This window comes from Eurosta solidaginis, chromosome 1, assembly GCF_040869045.1.
Source record: "Eurosta solidaginis isolate ZX-2024a chromosome 1, ASM4086904v1, whole genome shotgun sequence".
NCBI lineage: Eukaryota > Metazoa > Arthropoda > Insecta > Diptera > Tephritidae > Eurosta > Eurosta solidaginis.
The window spans coordinates 21,448,230-21,465,869 of NC_090319.1; the positions used below are offsets into that span (position 1 = coordinate 21,448,230).

The 17,640-nt window shown below is 35.9% G+C and overlaps 1 protein-coding gene across 10 annotated transcripts in view; it reads right to left on the minus strand.

Moving 5' to 3' along the window:
• Positions 1-17,640, minus strand: part of Nlg3 (Neuroligin 3) — a 328,557-nt gene that overhangs the window by 259,562 nt on the left and 51,355 nt on the right. The gene's annotated exons all lie outside the window — the stretch shown is intronic.

Consider the following 17,640-nt stretch of genomic DNA (forward strand, 5'->3'; position numbering starts at 1 on the left):
GGACAGGCATGAGCAGTGACTTGTAGAGTTGTTCATCGAGAGAGGGATTTATTTTTATTCAAAGCAACATACAAGAAAACTTCCTTCGCGCATGTAGAGTCTGCTTTAAAGTGGACGAAAAGGTGGTGGGTATCGATTGTCTAATAGTTTGTGTGCTTTATAGCTTCTCCAACAGAACAGCTTAGGCTCTGGCAACACCAAGTTCCTAATGCAACTAAGGAGTGAGGGGCGGGCGTGATGCCCTAGCAGTTTTAATGTGGTTATATTAAAGTGTTCTCTAGAAGTTCTAGCTCATTTTTATACTCAGTGGAGCAGAGCTCACAGAGTATATTAACTTTGATTGGATAACGGTTGGTTGTACAGGTATAAAGGAATCGAGATAGATATAGACTTCCATATATCAAAATCATCAGTATCGAAAAAAAATTTGATTGAGCCATGTCCGTCCGTCAGTCCGTCTGTCCGTTAACATGATAACTTGAGTAAATTTTGAGGTATCTTGATGAAATTTGGAACGTAGATTCCTGGGCACTCATCTCAGATCGCTATTTAAAATGAACGATATCGGACTATAATCACGCCCACTATTTCGATATCGAAAATTTCGAAAAACCGAAAAAGGCGATAATTCATTTCCAAAGGCGGTTAAAGCGATGAAACTTGGTAGATGGGTTGACGTTATAACACAGAATAGAAAATTAGTAAGATTTTGGACAATGGGTGTGGCACCGCCCACTTTTACAAGAAGGTAATTTAAAAGTTTTGCAAGCTGTAATTTGGCAGTCGTTGAAGATATCATGATGAAATTTGGCAGGAACGTTACTACTATTACTATATATGTGCTAAATAAAAATTAGCAAAATTGAATGAAGAACACGCCCACTTTTTAAAAAAAAATTATTTTAAATTCAAATTTTAACAAAAAATTTAATATCTTTACTGTATATAAGTAAATTAAGTCAAAATTCAACTCCAGTAATGATATGATGCAAAAAAATACAAAAATAAAAGAAAATTTCAAAATGGGCGTGGCTCCGCCCATTTTCATTTATTTTGTCTAGAATACTTTTAATGCCATAAGTCGAACAAAAATTTACCAATCTTTCTCAAATTTGGTAGGGGCATAGATTCTATGACGATAACTGTTCTCTGTAAAAATGGGCGAAATCGGTGGGAGCCACGCCCAGTTTTTAAACACAGTCCACCGTCTGTCCTTCCGCTCGGCCGTTAACACAATAACTTGAGCAAAAACCGATATATCTTTACTAAGCTTAGCCCACGTACTTATCTGAACTCACTTTATCTTGGTATTAAAAATGGCCGAAATCCGACCATAACCACGCCCACTTTATCAATATCGAGAATTACGAAAAATGAAAAAAATGCCATAATTCTATACCAAATACGAAAAAAGGGATGAAACATGGTAACTGGATTGGCTTATTGACGCAAAATATAACTTTGGAAAAAACTTTGTAAAATGGGTGTGACACCTACCATATTAAGTAGAAGAAAATGAAAAAGTTCTACAAGGCGAAATCAACAGCCCTTGAAATCTTGGCAGGAATACTGTTAGTGGTATTGCATATATAAATAAATTAGCAGTACCCGACAGATGATTTTCTGGATCACCTGGTCCACATTTTGGTCGATATCGCGAAAACGCCTTCACATATATATTTAAGGTCCACTCGCTTTTAAAACCATCATTAATACTTTTAATTTGATACCCATATCGTACAAACACATTCTAGAGCCACCCCTGGCCCACCCTAATGACGATATCCCGAAAAGGCGTCCACCTATAGACCTAATGTCCACTCCCACTTAAAATGCTCAGTAACACCTTTCGTTTGATACCCATATCGTACAAACATTCTAGAGTCACCCCTGGCCCACCCTAATGGCGATATCTCGAAAAGGCGTCCACCTATAGACCTAATGCCCACTCCCTCTTAAAATGCTCAGTAACACCTTTCGTTTGATACCCATATCGTACAAACATTCTAGAGTCACCCTTGGCTCACCCTAATGGCGATATCTCGAAAAGGCGTCCACCAATAGACCTAATGCCCACTCCCTCTTAAAATGCTCAGTAACACCTTTCGTTTGATACCCATATCGTACAAACATTCTAGAGTCACCCTTGGCTCACCCTAATGGCGATATCTCGAAAAGGCGTCCACCAATAGACCTAATGCCCACTCCCTCTTAAAATGCTCAGTAACACCTTTCGTTTGATACCCATATCGTACAAACACTCTAGAGTCACCCTTGGTCCACCTTTATGGCGATATCTCGAAAAGGCGTCCACCTATAGAACTAAGGATTACTCCCTTTTAAAATACTCATTACCACCTTTCATTTGATACCCATATCGTACAAACACATTATAGAGTCACCCCTGGCCCACCCTAATGGCGATATTTCGAAAAGGCGTCCACCTATAGACCTAATACCCACTCCTTCTTAAAATGCTCAGTAACACCTTTCGTTTGATACCCATATCGTACAAACATATTCTGGAGTCACCCCTGGTCCACCTTTATGGCGATTTCTCGAAAAGGCGTTCACCTATAGAACTAAAGCCCATTCCCTTTTAAAATACTCATTACCACCTTTCATTTGATACCCATATCGTACAAACACATTCTAGAGTCACCCCTGGTCCACCTTAATGGCGATATCTCGAAAAGGCGTCCACCGATAGACCTAAGGCCCACTCCATCTTAAAATGCTCAGTAACACCTTTCATTTGATACCCATATCGTACAAACAAATTCTAGAGTCAGCCCTGGTCCACCTTTATGGCGATATCCCTAAATGGCGTCCATCCATAGAACTATGGCCTACTCTCTCTTGAAATAATCTTTAATACCTTCCATTTGATACACATGTCATACAACCACATTCCAGGGTTACCCTAGGTTCATTTTCCTACATGGTGATTTTCCTTATTTTGTCTCCATAGCTCTCAACTGAGTATGTAATGTTCGGTTACACCCGAACTTAGCCTTCCTTACTTGTTAACTTAGTGGCGCTTGTTACGGAATAGTTCAAAATCTATATCCGGCATCGATAATACTTCCCAGAACCTTCGGGGAGTGTCTTTATCCCTACAACAACAATAACAACAAAAGTTCATATATGAGTGTAATTTGAAGCAGTATAAACGTATCGAAAAGGCGGAATGGGTATAATTTCCTGTAATAGCGCTGTTCCCAAAACTTACTTATGAATATAACTCAGTTTTAACTTTTTATTTGCTAAAGTTAATATATATTTTATATTCTAAGATTCCATTGTTTGGGTTTAATTTGAAATTGACTTCGTTCAAAAAATCTCTTCCCCTTTTCAGACATACGATATTATTCTAAAGCTTTAATAAGTGCAATTTATTGCACCAAAGAAAACTATTTCATTACAACACATTCTCTCATTTCATAACTTTGTCACAACAAATACACACACACACAGTTATCGAATTAAGTTCAAATGCTATATTTCGAAAAAAGTTTGAACAGAGTTCTCATCAGTATATTATGAGTTTTCCTCACATTCTTACAAGATGGCAACAAACATACATACGTACATGACATAGTTGGGTAGCTTTCTTAAGTGTTAAAATTTCACCAAAGTTTAATTTGACTTCAACTTTTAAAATAGTTTCTTAAAAATTATGCAATGAACTAAGAGTTTTTGTTGATCTATCAGTTCGACATATCATGGGAATAGATGGGAGTGAAAGGGTGGATGAATTCACAAAAACAAATTTGACAAAAAGGGCAAACCCTTCAAGCAGCAATTAGATTGGACGAGATAACCAGAAGAAGAGAAGTTGTACATGTGATCGACCCAGCTGGAAAGGCGTGGACCAAAGCGCGGTAAAAGCAATTCCGATCATTAAAAAGAGACGTCTGTAGACCAATGGCTGAACACTGCCTTTTGGCATCACATGCTTTTAAATAAGGCTTGCTCAGTTACAGCAGATTTAAGAAGTATGGGTTAGGGAAGGATACGATGAAACATGTTTTGTGCTCCAGTTATGCACTTTCCAGTATAAGACTATAGCTACAAAGAGTGATAGCGCTTTCAGATTTAGAAGAAGAAAGTAAACATAGGTCAGAGAAAGCTTCTAGTATTTGCCAATAGTTGGTTTTTGAAAGGGTTTTCCAGTTTTCCTATGTAAAGTTCTCACGGAGCGGCCAGTTCAACATATCATGGGAATAGATGGAATGAAAAGGTGGATGAATTAACAAAAACAAATTTGACAAAAAGGGCATACCGTTCAAGCAGCAATTAGATTGGGAGATAACCAGAAAAAGAGAACTTGTAAATGATCGACCCAGCGGGAAAGGCGTGGACCAAAGTGCGGTAAAGGAAAAGTAATTCCGATCATTAAAAAGAGACGTCTGTAGACCAATGGCATTTACTCATTTTAGCATCACGTATATTATACACTTTCCAGGCTAAGACTACATCTACAAAGAGCGATAGTGCTTTCAGATTTAGAGGAAGAAAATAAACATAGGTCCTAGAAAGCTTCTAGTATTTGCCAATAGGATGGCGTTCTTTTATATTTCTAGGCAAAGGTCTTGGTTTTTGAAAGGGTTTTTAAGTTTTTCTTTGTAAGGTTCTCACGGAGTAGCCAGTTCAACCTATTGTAACTTGAGTCCCTTAACAAGTGCCCATCTGTGACGAGTACATACAAAGTAAACGAAAATCGTGGGGTGGTGACATAAAGTCAAGGGCCATAACATGAACTGACCTAATGACCACTTTAAATTACCACAGTGCCAGTTGAAGTTATGACCATATGTAATGGTGATAACGTAAAATTTGTAATGGATATCAACGACATTGATTTATGGTCATAAAACCAACTTTTTTTTCAAGTAACCATAAAGTTAATTATTTTATTTTGCAGTTACACGTTTAAAAATGCTATCAATTATTGAATAACAGTTATGCTTGATGGCTTTCGTTATATTTTTTGCTCAGTCGACTTATACAAATTTTTATTCATATAAAATTTTCGAAAATTGCATTTCCTTTCCTATAATTTGGTACCATTATAATGAAAAGTCGTATAAAAATTAACCCGGTGAGTTCCTCTGTGAGGTAAGAAGAACTTATTATACCCAAAGTTTCGATAACATTTGGAATAAAAAAAAACTCGCCGTGGGGAGGGAGGCATGAAGCCATGCGGTGACAAACTGTAACCGAGCACCGGTAATACTGATTGTAGCCATAAAATTTACCGTTTTTGTTTCGATATTCGCAATCGTAACCGTAACAGGAACCCCAACTATCCCCAAACGTTGCCAAAGGTGTAACCCATACCCTAACCGGTATCGTAATAATAAGCTGTAACCGTCAAAGTAACCATAACCGTAAGCGTCAGCATCATCGTAATCGTAAATATAACTACAACCATTCCTGTATATGTTACCATTACATTAAGTGTTAACTTAATCGTACCAGTAGCCGCAACAATTCTAGTCACAGTAATCGTAACCTTTCTAGTTACAGCCATCATAGCTCAGACCTGAATCTTAATTACACCCGAGCACAAAGGTAACTTTATCCTTAAACAAAAACCGAATCGTAATAGTAAAAGTAACTGGAAATCAGACTGTTACCATATCCTAAATCAAACCGAACCCAAACTCTAAGTGTAACCCTACCTATAATGGATACCGATGTTGTAATTTTGTTATAGCCATTTTGTACGTTACTTTATCATAAAATTTAACCGTAGACATGAGCCATAAAGTCAAATTATGAAAGGTCATAGAATCATTTGACCGTATAACCATTTGAAGTGTTTATAAGGCCAATTGATCGTTTGGCCATTTAAAACGGTCATAACATCAATTGAGCTTTTGGTCGTTGACTTTATGTCACCTCGCAGAAAATCGTGTTGTCCTGTTTACTTTTTGCTGCACTACGTGAAAGATTTTTATTCTAAGTTTCTGTATAAGTTTCTTGTTTGTTAGTTTGTTTGTAGAATTTTTTACTTTTTGTTGATTTCTTTTTCATCCATTTGCTTTTGGGTGTTGAGACTTGCTGCAGATGGAGTATAGTGCACGTAAATTTACTGTGGCATACTTTTTGTTTTATTTTCTTATTTTTGATACATAAAACAAACAAAGGAACATACACACATGTGATTTAGTTTCACTTATGCTCACAGCTACTTGATGATGACTACAAACTTTGCACGAGTAAATTCCAATACAGCAAAAACAATAACAATTATGCAATTATGGTAACAGCGTATATATCCGCATGCATTCGTTCGTGCATTAAAAGAAATCAATTGACTTACAAATAACGAACACTGTTAGCACCTAAATGTGAATGTGTGTACACTAGTATGTCGCTCTTAATTACCCTGATAAACAAGAAATTTGCAAGAAAAAGTTCCAAACACCGCAACATACCACTGCCCAAAACCAGCATTCAAGTACTGTTTTTTCCTCATGAATAAAACCAAAACTTAATTTTTTTTTCAGGACACCAATCTAAAAAGATATTCGAGATGTCTCTTTATGACGCAATAATAAAATTTTAGCAGGTATTCACAAATTAAAAAGTAGCCCACCAAAATCACAAATAAACAGAAACTGTTTGGAAGGGTCCATCATTGCCTAAAGCTGTGGTTTGATCCGCCATGGTGTCGAAGAAATATTTTGCTGAATTCACCGGTATTACTCCTAACACATACAAGGTCCCAATGAAAATAGTTTTTAACTTTTTGCCGGCATATCCTTTACACAGCAACATAGTGTTGTATGCTGGACCACGTAATAGCATATTTTTGTAAAAATCTGAATGCAATGAGTAAGAAACCACTTAAGTTTACCTCGGCATAACTAAAAGTGATTAGAATACTTCTTAATAATTTTAAATTTATGCCTTTTTAATAATAAAGTTGTATGAAAAATTCATACAATTTGAAAAATTAAAGTTTGATTTCGAAAATGTCTGAGAACCATATCAGAGCTAAAGGATATTGGAGGAAGATAAAGTACAAAAAAAAAAAACATTACCGTTTTAAGGGCTTACATGGTATTGATGATTCCGAAAAAACCACAAAGTTTCCTTTCCCGCCTGTTAGCTTAAAAGTTAATTATCAAGTTTTATTTTTCAGTGCAGTCTGTTATAAATGTGTGTATAATTAAATATGTTTCTATAAACCGAAAAAACAAAAAAAAAAAAAGCAAAAAAAAAAAGACTGCGGTTCCATTATCATATCAGCACAATTCCGCTCGAATTCAGTTAACACACATAAATTGTATAATTTTAACTTGATTGCGATATTTTACGTTTCTCTTTCATCTTGTTTTGGCAAGAGTGTGGAATAAATTTTTTTTATTTATTTTATGTTTTCTCAACTTCCACATAGTTTATACAGTACGAACTCTACACTGGTGTATATTAAGCAATTTATTTTTTTTGCAACTATGAAGTTATATCTTATTGGTAAGAGAGTCTGAGATAAATATTATAAAATAAATTTAAAATTTTCTCAGAGCATATCGGAGAGGTCAGATTTTGAGAAAAATTTGTTCTCCCCCTAACTGAATTACTTAACTTGTACCTTGACATTCGACACATAGAATACGGTTCCAAAAGCTTTTGTAAGAGCGAATATCCAAATCATCTCTACAGCACACACCCTCTCAAAAAACTTTCGTATGCCTTTAAAATAATATTGTCACGGATATTAGCATCACTAAGTTATAACATCACTAAGGCGATGCTAAGGCCATGCCAAGCAGTATTAACGTCAATAATCAAATCATGTATACACATATATAAGGCAGCCGAAAGAGATGTCACACACAGATGCATTTACTTATACGTCTATGTGTACTCGAGAGACTGTAAACTACAAACATTCACATCAATAATTCAATCATTATGGATCTACATAAACGAATAAATAATTGCGTCTACACATATGTACGTATACGAGCAGCGGAGCGGCAATGCACAAACACATGCATATATCTTATCTGAGTTGTCACAAGAGAGAGCAATAATTTGTGCACGTAGTTGTGGCTGGCGATTTTGTAGCCGAAACTAACTAGTAACTTCTGGAAATCGAAGAGCCTAGAAGTATGCAGCGTAAACTATAAAAGCGGGTCAGGCGAGTAAGAAGTAATTCAGTTTGAGTTGAGCTATCAATCAGTTTGATTAAGCACGCAATCTGGCGGCCAATAGTAGAGTTTCATTTGAGTTATCAATCAGTTTGGTTATTAAGCCAGCGAGTAGCAAAGTATAAGTGTCATTGTGAAGTACTTTAATAAATGCCATTTTTCCATTATTCAATATTGGAGTTATATATTCAACAGTTTAGTGATTCGAACTTAGCAGAGGATTGCAAATAAGAGGATTTGCAAGTAAATTCGTTACAATATTTTTATTTTGTCTACTTTGCTTGTTTTCATAATCACACTCATTCGAGCTAAGCGTGCATTGTGATAATTTATGTTTATTGCTTTAAAAAGAAAAATTCAAAATTCTTTTGTTTTGATTATGGTATGGTGAGAGTTATTGCATTTCAAGGAAAGAACAAAAAAATATTTATGCTAATAATTTTGTAATGCAAACTTTTATATTAAGTGCATTAAAAAATAATGACAAAATTATAATGGAAAGTATAAAGATATTTTGACAACGCTTTAAGATTTGAATGTATAATAAAACATAATTAGTAAAAAAAAAGTTCAAGCATTAAGAAAAATTAATTTAATTTGCATGTAGAAAACTTATGTACACCGTGGCGTATACGTAATATAATTTACACGCTCGTATAAGGGATTTAACGAATATTCGGAGACGAGGAATATAGCTTTCATTAAAACTCTCGTCACTAAAGCAGTTTTTCATATAGGCGCGTTTTACTCAATCTTATGCATTATGAGTAGATTGCACATATTTTTATGGAGAACGGTAGATTGAGCGACATTGGCGCCATCTGACATGAAAAAGTATCCAACATGCAAATTTTGTTGCAATGAAAGCATAACAAGAAGAATTTGACATTTGCTTTGTCTTAGGGGGCTTGCACACTTAATATAGATTTAATGTATCGAAAGCCTTTTCGAAAAGTAGTGGCCTATTTCTGGGTCTAAACTTTGTCGGCCTGTAGATTTGATGGTTAACCAGCTTATTACTTTGCAACTACCTTTTATGTATACATTTTCGAGCTTTTCGCAAAATATTTTTTTAATAAAAAGTGGAAGCGTATAATGGCTGCAACATAGGTCGCCCAAGTATCTAATTATTAGCCTTCTTGATGCCATACAACTAGTTGGAAGCCACTGAGTGCTACATCGGAAGTGTACTTAAACCAGCCCGAGTTGTTTATAAAATCAGAAATATTTGGAGCCCCTTTATCAGCTATTTTACACAGAATTTCCAAAAAGGGTAGGGATTTTTAACGTATTCTAATTACAGCTGCTCATCATACAGAGTATGCCCAACATAATCCTTTTCAGTGACGTCTTTACAGCTTTTGCAGTGGTCATTCAGCGAAATACCCATTCTTTACGCATGCGTTCCTTAAGCCCAGTGACCAGTGCAGACCGCTATAAGTTTTACGGGTGTTGGCCCTAAATATATCCTGTATACTCATTCTACTCCTTTCACTGTCGTATGGCCATGTAGTTCGTGATATTGCACAGCCCGTAGTGCTCTTTCACTTTTTCTGTGCTTGTTTGCGTAAAAATGCCAAATTTCATCATCGACTACTCCCAAGGTTACGCACAAAAGCCTCTTGTAACACTATATAGCCAAACGTTAGCACTGGTGGCACCACTGTCTATACAGCCATAGCACCATCTTCGGATAAAACAGTGCCGGCCTTTCGTGGCCGTTCCACGATACAACGATACGCGTCTATTAGTTGAGCTTAAAATCGATTGTCAGTCTCACATATTTGATACTACTTGATAGGGTTAATTGCTGGCCGCTTGGCCCTAGAAATTTAAAGGTGGATGGTTTGTACAGATCTACTAAGTTTTTTAAACGTCCTTTCTATGATTTCACATCTGCTGCGTTTAATACAATCTTCACACAATTTGTGTCGAAGTTTTCGAGAATATTTTTTATAGGCATGTGCCATAGCAAAAGTGAGAGTACCCCACCATGTGGTGTCCCGCTAAATATCTGCTTACAAATTATCAATCCCCCCCTCAGTTAAGAAATAGAAAAGAGATCCCATTTCCATACTGGTTAGAGGTTTACGCCGATAACTTTATCGACGGCGGCGGCTTTGGCGACGCGCCGGCGTGCGCCAGTGTTCTTACTTTAAAAAGCTTGATTTTTCTATTTAAAAAAATAATATTTCGGGCAAATTTTGTTCGCATGTATTTAAGGAAATCAACGTTTTGGCTATTCCGTAAAGATCCGTAGTTTTTTCTCAAAATCTCGCAGATCGTTCAACAATTTTCAGGAGTAGCCCCTTGCGAAGGGATTGTCTCTCGTTCACTTACTCCAAAGAGGCTTCGAGCACCCGGTATTTGGAATTGGAGATACATAAAATGGTCACACTTTTGTCTGTATTTATCGTGCAAAGCGTAGTTGTACCTGGGATTAACTCCTAATAATCGTCACGAACACAAGCGCCTCCAATTTTTTGGCTGTTTTTAAAAGCTACAATTCCCGATGTGCGAACAGCAGCAATCTCGATCACCAGTCGTTACCACGTCGCCTAACCCTCACACCATATGTCAGCACAGAAGCTATAGGACTGCGACTTCAAACTCATAACTTCGTCGACGTCACTTTCCGAGAAGCTCTAGGTGTAACTACGAAGATTTTCTAACAGATGTTTTTGGCGCGCTATGCTGCCGAGCTATACCAGAGAAACACCTTGAAACGTTAGGGTGAGACTATTCGGCCAAGGATGACCCCTCGAAATCGTAAGCAGTCTAAGTGGATGTCATTGCGTAACTTGTGGACGAAAATCGTATCGCGCATCTACATATTTAAAATTTTACAAGGATCCTGGATAAAATTTTTAAAATGTAGACTAAAGTTTTCAGACGCTTGTGTTCACAGCATTGATTTCAATAGTCTTCGTTAAATCAAAACGATATTTTAGAATGAAAGTTGACCGATTTTAAGTTGAAAGATGTTAATTGCTGTGTTCCGGCCTTATGCTAAAAGAGCACATTATGGATGACAGCTTCAGTTTTCACACTAGTTCGACTATCCACTACATTAGGGTAGTAGCACACAAAGCTCGACTCTCTTAGGAAAGCTTTTGCCTCCCCACTTTGAGTGTTCTTACGAAGAACAAAGCCTCACCTGGTAAATATATGTGCCTACGTATTCACGTTTGTAACAGGAGCCGTATCATGTAGGTGATATTTAAACTTGGTTGATAGGCTAAAATCAATGTAATTCACTCCAAGGGACTAGTTTTTGATAGGGCCGCCAACTTTATGAAATGTCAAACATGGAGACTTGGGTGTTGAAAGATGAAATGGGAAAATAAAAGTTAACATCTCAGACGCTATTGTATAGTTTTGCAAATAAAAAACAGATGTTTGGATGTAAGCCCAAGTGGTTTTTCAAACCCTTCTTATACACAATTAAAGTATGAGGTAATTTAAGTATGAGGTAAGAATCATTTGAAAGGAGTTTTTGTGCCCCCAGAAACTACTAAAGGATTTTGCATCACTGATTTCGCAAATTTTTTCAGCCAATCCCAATATAAAATTCTTTAAAAAATCGGCACCTTTTTTGGGTAATTTGCTTTTTTAACAACTTGAGGGGAATTTAAAAACATGTTCGCCTTGGGCCATTTTAATATGAGTTCATTGTTCATGATTAATTTTTTGAAAAAAAAAAAAAAAATGCAAAGTGAGCATATAAATTTATTATATAAGTTTTTTTGTTGTTTTTGTAGCAGTGCCTCGCCCCACCTAATAGGTGCGAACGATCACGAATTGTTATCAATATCCTCTAACAGGAGTCCAAGGATACTTGCTGTTTCAACAGGGGTGGACCATAATGAAAGGGGTGTTAGAGGCGTTGGTTCCACATTACAATTAAAGAGATGGTTGGTGTCATGTGGGGACACATTGCAAGCGTGTATACATTTTGTATGTCGGGGATGATTCTGGATAGGTAAGAGCTTGTCCTGTTACAGTATCCAAATCGAATTTGGGCTAGAGTGACTCGCGTTTCCCTGGGGAGTATGCGTTCCTCTTCCGCAAGTTTTGGGTACTGTTCTCTGAGTACTGGATTCACCGGGTAATTCATGGCATACAGGTCCGACGCCTGTTTGTGAGGTTCACTGAGGACCTTCTTGTTTCTTTTTTTTTTTTTTTTTTTTTGCTTCGTACGGCTGAGTTATGAGCTGCCGTATATTATTATATAACTTTTCTTTTAGTGTTTTGTTTTAATAACTTGATAAATTGGGTGTAGCAAAATACGTGTTAAGCTGACATCGAAAGCGCCTGTCTTTTTAAATAACTTTGAATAGTTAGAAAGAGTTAAATTTCGATATTAGTTGCTTATAACTGACAGTGATGCGCATCCATTGATATCACTTTCGATCATATGCGATCAATTTTCGACATGTACAATAAATGGGCTAAACAGTCTTAAACGATTAGAAAATATAGTAACGCGCCGTACGCCGCAGCCGACGCCGCTGCGCCGATGTTTTTGACAATCAGCGGCGGCGGCGGCGTTTTTCAGCGGCGTGTACCTCTAATACTGGTCCCTTGACCACTGCCCAACCCATAGCTGATTCTATGGCATCAACTTGTATGTTGTTGAATGCACCTTCCACATCAATAAACGCAGCCAGCGTAAAATACTTATGCATAAAGGAATTCTTATCTGTTCCTACAACCTCGTGTTGCACTGTTTCTGTGGGTGTTCAGGTACGCATGTTTTTCCGTGGAAAGGGGAATCTCATCAAGAAGTTCCTATGTGTGTTTATCAGGCAATGTAGTATTTTTAGCACAAATCATGTAGACTTTTTTTTTCAAAAAGTCTCACTTCGGGTAGATTTGACCACAAAATAATATTCGCATGCATACAAGTAGAACAATTCCACATTCGTCACATCCCTACTATGTACATACATAAACGAGTATACTCATATTGTCACCTATAGAAAAAAATCTAAGTTCGTGCAAATATGAAAGGGAAAAATAATAATGAACAGGGCTAAAATTGCTAAAAAGAATAATAGAAATCATATGACAAGCAGCTTTTCTCGGTCACTGCATTATTTCCCTCTTTTTTATTCATTCTTGCGGTTTGTTTTATGCACTTGAAACACCACCTAAGCGTCATTTATTCGTTAACACACTATATGTTCATATACATAACTACTTATATGTGTGTATAGATTTTATCGTGTTCATGACCCACTAACAGTAAATGTAGATATGTGCATTCATTCATATCAGTCTGTGATATCACGCGCTTTAGAGAAGGGAATAAAGGAATACAAATGCGAAAAATGGAGCTGAAAGAGTTAAAGCAATATTTATCAACTATATTTATATGTCATTGTGTTTGTACACGTTTTCATATATGTACAAATATATGTATTTGCATGTGAGTGGTTTCATTATCGTGAGTTTATCACATTGATATCGCCTGAATAAATTAATATCGGTTTCTGTACTTTATTACTTTTGGGAAGCGTAAGTGTAGTCACTACATTGTGTATGAAAAATGTAGTGTTGGTATGAATGATATCAGAGAGCAAATCAGTTAATGGAAATTAAAGAAGGCAGAAAAGCAAAAAATAGATACATAAAATAGAAAGTGAAACGGCAAATGTAGAGAAGTAAACGCGAAGATGATGAAACAGTAGAAGAGAAAGCTCGTTATCAATTTCTTGTCGACAAATTATCATTTACTTATCGGTATGTTATCGACAACCTGGAGAATAGTTATCGATTTCCATCTAGCTATTATAAATTTTCCGTTAAAAGCATAGTTTAGTGATAATTTATCGGTTAGTTATAGAAAAGTCAGATATTCACTGTCGCTAAATAAGCGCTTATTTATTCCAACTTACCGATATTATGTTCAAAAAGGTATCGATAACTTTGCAAAAAGCTATTTAGTTTTTATCGAAAATTTCGATAGCTCACTATTAAAAAGTTGTCAACCATCTACCGAAAAGTTATCGAATTGTTATCGAATATTTGACATTTTCCTATCGGCATGTTATCAATTCCTTTTTGCAAATTATCTGTTTGTTACCAGAATGTTACCTTATTGATGTCAATATGTTATTTATTTGTTATCGATAATTCATCGGCAAGCTCAATAACTGATTTTTTGTGGTAAGGTTGGCCCTGTTAAAGTTTTATTTCAGACTCTGCTCTCGCGCTCAAGTTAGTATAAAGAACTTCGTTTTAGATGTATTTTCATCGGCACCGCTCTTTTGAAGCACATTAAGAGGGCGGATCACTGGAAAGATCAGGTAGAAAACGATTTAAATTTTTTGGCGTTACCAATTGGTGTCAGTTAGCACAGCACCTTTCTTTCTTTATATTAGCTCCGTTTGAGGTTTTGCCACCAATTTCCACACAAAATCGGAAAGTCTTTTTATGCTACTCCCCGCAGGGCTAGCTCTCAAAACTTGAATGACACATCGGAACGCGGTGACAATTTAACATGAAGGAAGAAAAACTTCGCTAGGTGGTTCAAGGATTGTTAAATTAAAAAAAAAAAACGCCCGAACTTGGAAATTTTGCTTTCGAGATTTAAGGAACTTCCCAATAACTCTGAGATCTGAAACCTTAAACGAAGATTTGTGCTCTATAATATTGTAATATCTAAGATAAAAGAGTTTTCCAGATGGGACAGCTATCGAGGTGTTTAGGAAAAGTTTATGATCGAGCGTAATCGCATCGCGCGATGCGACGAGAAACGCTCCATCGCTTGTTACTTCCTGTACCTTATCACATTCTATCTTTGACGATAACCCGCATACTAGAATTTTAGGGTAACGCATACCTGGAAGAACAGCGTCGTAATTTTCACTAAGCTTTCCCTTGATTTCGTCTGCTAAAATGCCTCTGTCATCACTATTTATACAATTATTTGCTATAGCCCCATTATTTTTTTTCTTAATTCCATTTATTTTCATTTTTAGGTCTGCTGGGTTAACAGATGCCTTAATATCAATTTTCGTTTTTTCACTCTCTTGGTTTGTTTTTGGTTTCAGAATCACATGTGCACAACTCATATTTTTCTTTAGTTTCGCTGCATATGATTCTTTCTCAACACCATCTTTTTTATTTACGATTGCCTTAACTTCATCGCATATTTTCACACTCTCTTTTTTATTACTTTCAAGCTCTCGACACGTAGCTTCTGATTGATTTTTAAACTTATATAAATAAATCAAAAGATGCGAAAAATGTCTGCTTAAACAAAGACATAAGCTTTTTGAATTTTGATGTGCAAAGTTTTGACATAACAATTTTAAACATTTTTATGAGGAACAAACATTTAATTAGGCTTGCGATATAAACTTCACTTAGTCCAACAATGTGCGCTCCACCTTAATATTTTTGTTCCTCATAAACATTTTTACAGTTGTTTTTTTAAAATGCTGTAGGATATAACAATCCGTGCACCCTGCAAGACGGAACGAATCTTCCTTATATAAAACTCAGTTTAGCATTTGCATTTTTCAACTTCTATAATTTGCAACAATATTTTTTCTTAAAAATATAAAAAATCACAAAAAAGTCACAATAAGTCATTTTGTTGAAGTATTATCAGTACAATACATGGTGTGTATGAAACACGCGCAAAATAAAATTATAATAATAAATCAAAGCAAAACTATTTATTAAATTAAATATGTGCATGTTGCATGTAAAGTTAGTTCATTGTTTACGTGGCGGAAATAAGTGCAGAAACTATTTACTAATTTATTGACGAAGAAAAATGATATATTTACTTTAGTCGGGAATATGCTTTGACTTCTAAGAACTTATCAGCTTTTTTAAGCTAACAAATGGTAAGCTGAATTGCCAAGTTAAGCACGCAATGAGAAAGAAAATATCAAGATTTCTCATATTTTTTTCCTCAAACGTAATAATTTTTCATGGCAAGTTTATGAAGAAAAAAATAGTTTTTTGACTACTTTGTATTTTTGTAAGCACTATTAAAAAAAAAACAAGTAAGGACGGGAATGTCTTCGGCTGTGCTGAAGACTTCATACCTTTCATGAATGGGGCTGAACAATAATCTTATCCCGTTCGTAATCTCCAAATAATCGGATGTATAAGATAAGAAATATATAATGAACAGATTTACATACCTAAACGATTTTTAAGATAAATATAAAATAAAAAATAACAAAAACCCCCTAATCTGAACGATCGGTTTTATGGGATATATATTGTATATAGCTCCGATCGAAACGATTTTTACAGGAAATCTTCTATGATATATTAGATTAAATATCACCAGGTTTAACTTTTATATATTGGAAATTAAGGAAGAAATGGCTAAAAATCTTTCTATATGAACGATCGGTTGTATGGGATATATACTATATATAGCTCCGTTCAAAGTGATTTTTTCAGGATATCTTCTATGGTATATTAGAATATATATCACCGAATTTCACGCTTATACTTTCTAAATTGCGGCAAGAATGACAAAAATCGTCTTATCTGAACGATCGGTTGTATGGGAGATATATGTTATACTGGCCTGATCCTACCGGATCCGACAAATGTCTAATATAATTCAAAAATACATTGCGTTCAAACAGACAGACGGACGGACAGACGGACATGGCTATATCAACTCAGTTCGTCGCCCTGATCAATTCGGTATACTTAATGATGAGTCTATCTTCTATATTTCTCAACGTTACAGACATCGGACCAAAGTTAATATACCATTTCATGTTCATGAAAGGTATAATTAGATATTTATGCGCAAACATGCAGCTCACGATATAGTAGCACTAAAAGCGATAAGACCGTTGAAATATTTCATTTTTTAGACATACTAATTGTTTAAGTTTGTTTCTCACGACATTTCTGAAGAAATTATTTTGTAAAAATGACAAAATGTGCTACTCGTCATCAGTTTGGTTATTTCGTCTTAAAAATACATACTGGAAAATGCTGCAGGCCTGCTAAAATACTGCAGTCATAACTGTCATGGCATGTCTCAAAATTAAAGAGCACAATGAAATGCCGAACAGTTTTTGCCTAATTGCCACAAACGAGGACATCAGCACAATAATGAGATCCGACACAGCCATATGATCCAGACGATTATAAGAAGGCGTTTGTCCAAATCCGCACAGAATCAGTAAACGCTTTTGCCAGGACGTACCCCGTGATCCCTGTCATGAGTCACCCTGACCCAACTTCGTTGTGGGTACTGTAATGGGTCAAACTCGTACTTGTTCAGAATCAACCTAGACACACCTCGCATGTCACCAACCATCTTTTTAACCGTAACACTAACTTCCCTATGGTCTAAATGAATGTGTGTATAAGCTCACGTTATGATATACATTGACTTGGCACCCAAGAAAATGTTGATTTAGCGATGTCCGTGCGTTAACACGATAATTTGAGCAAAAATTAAGATACACTAAACACA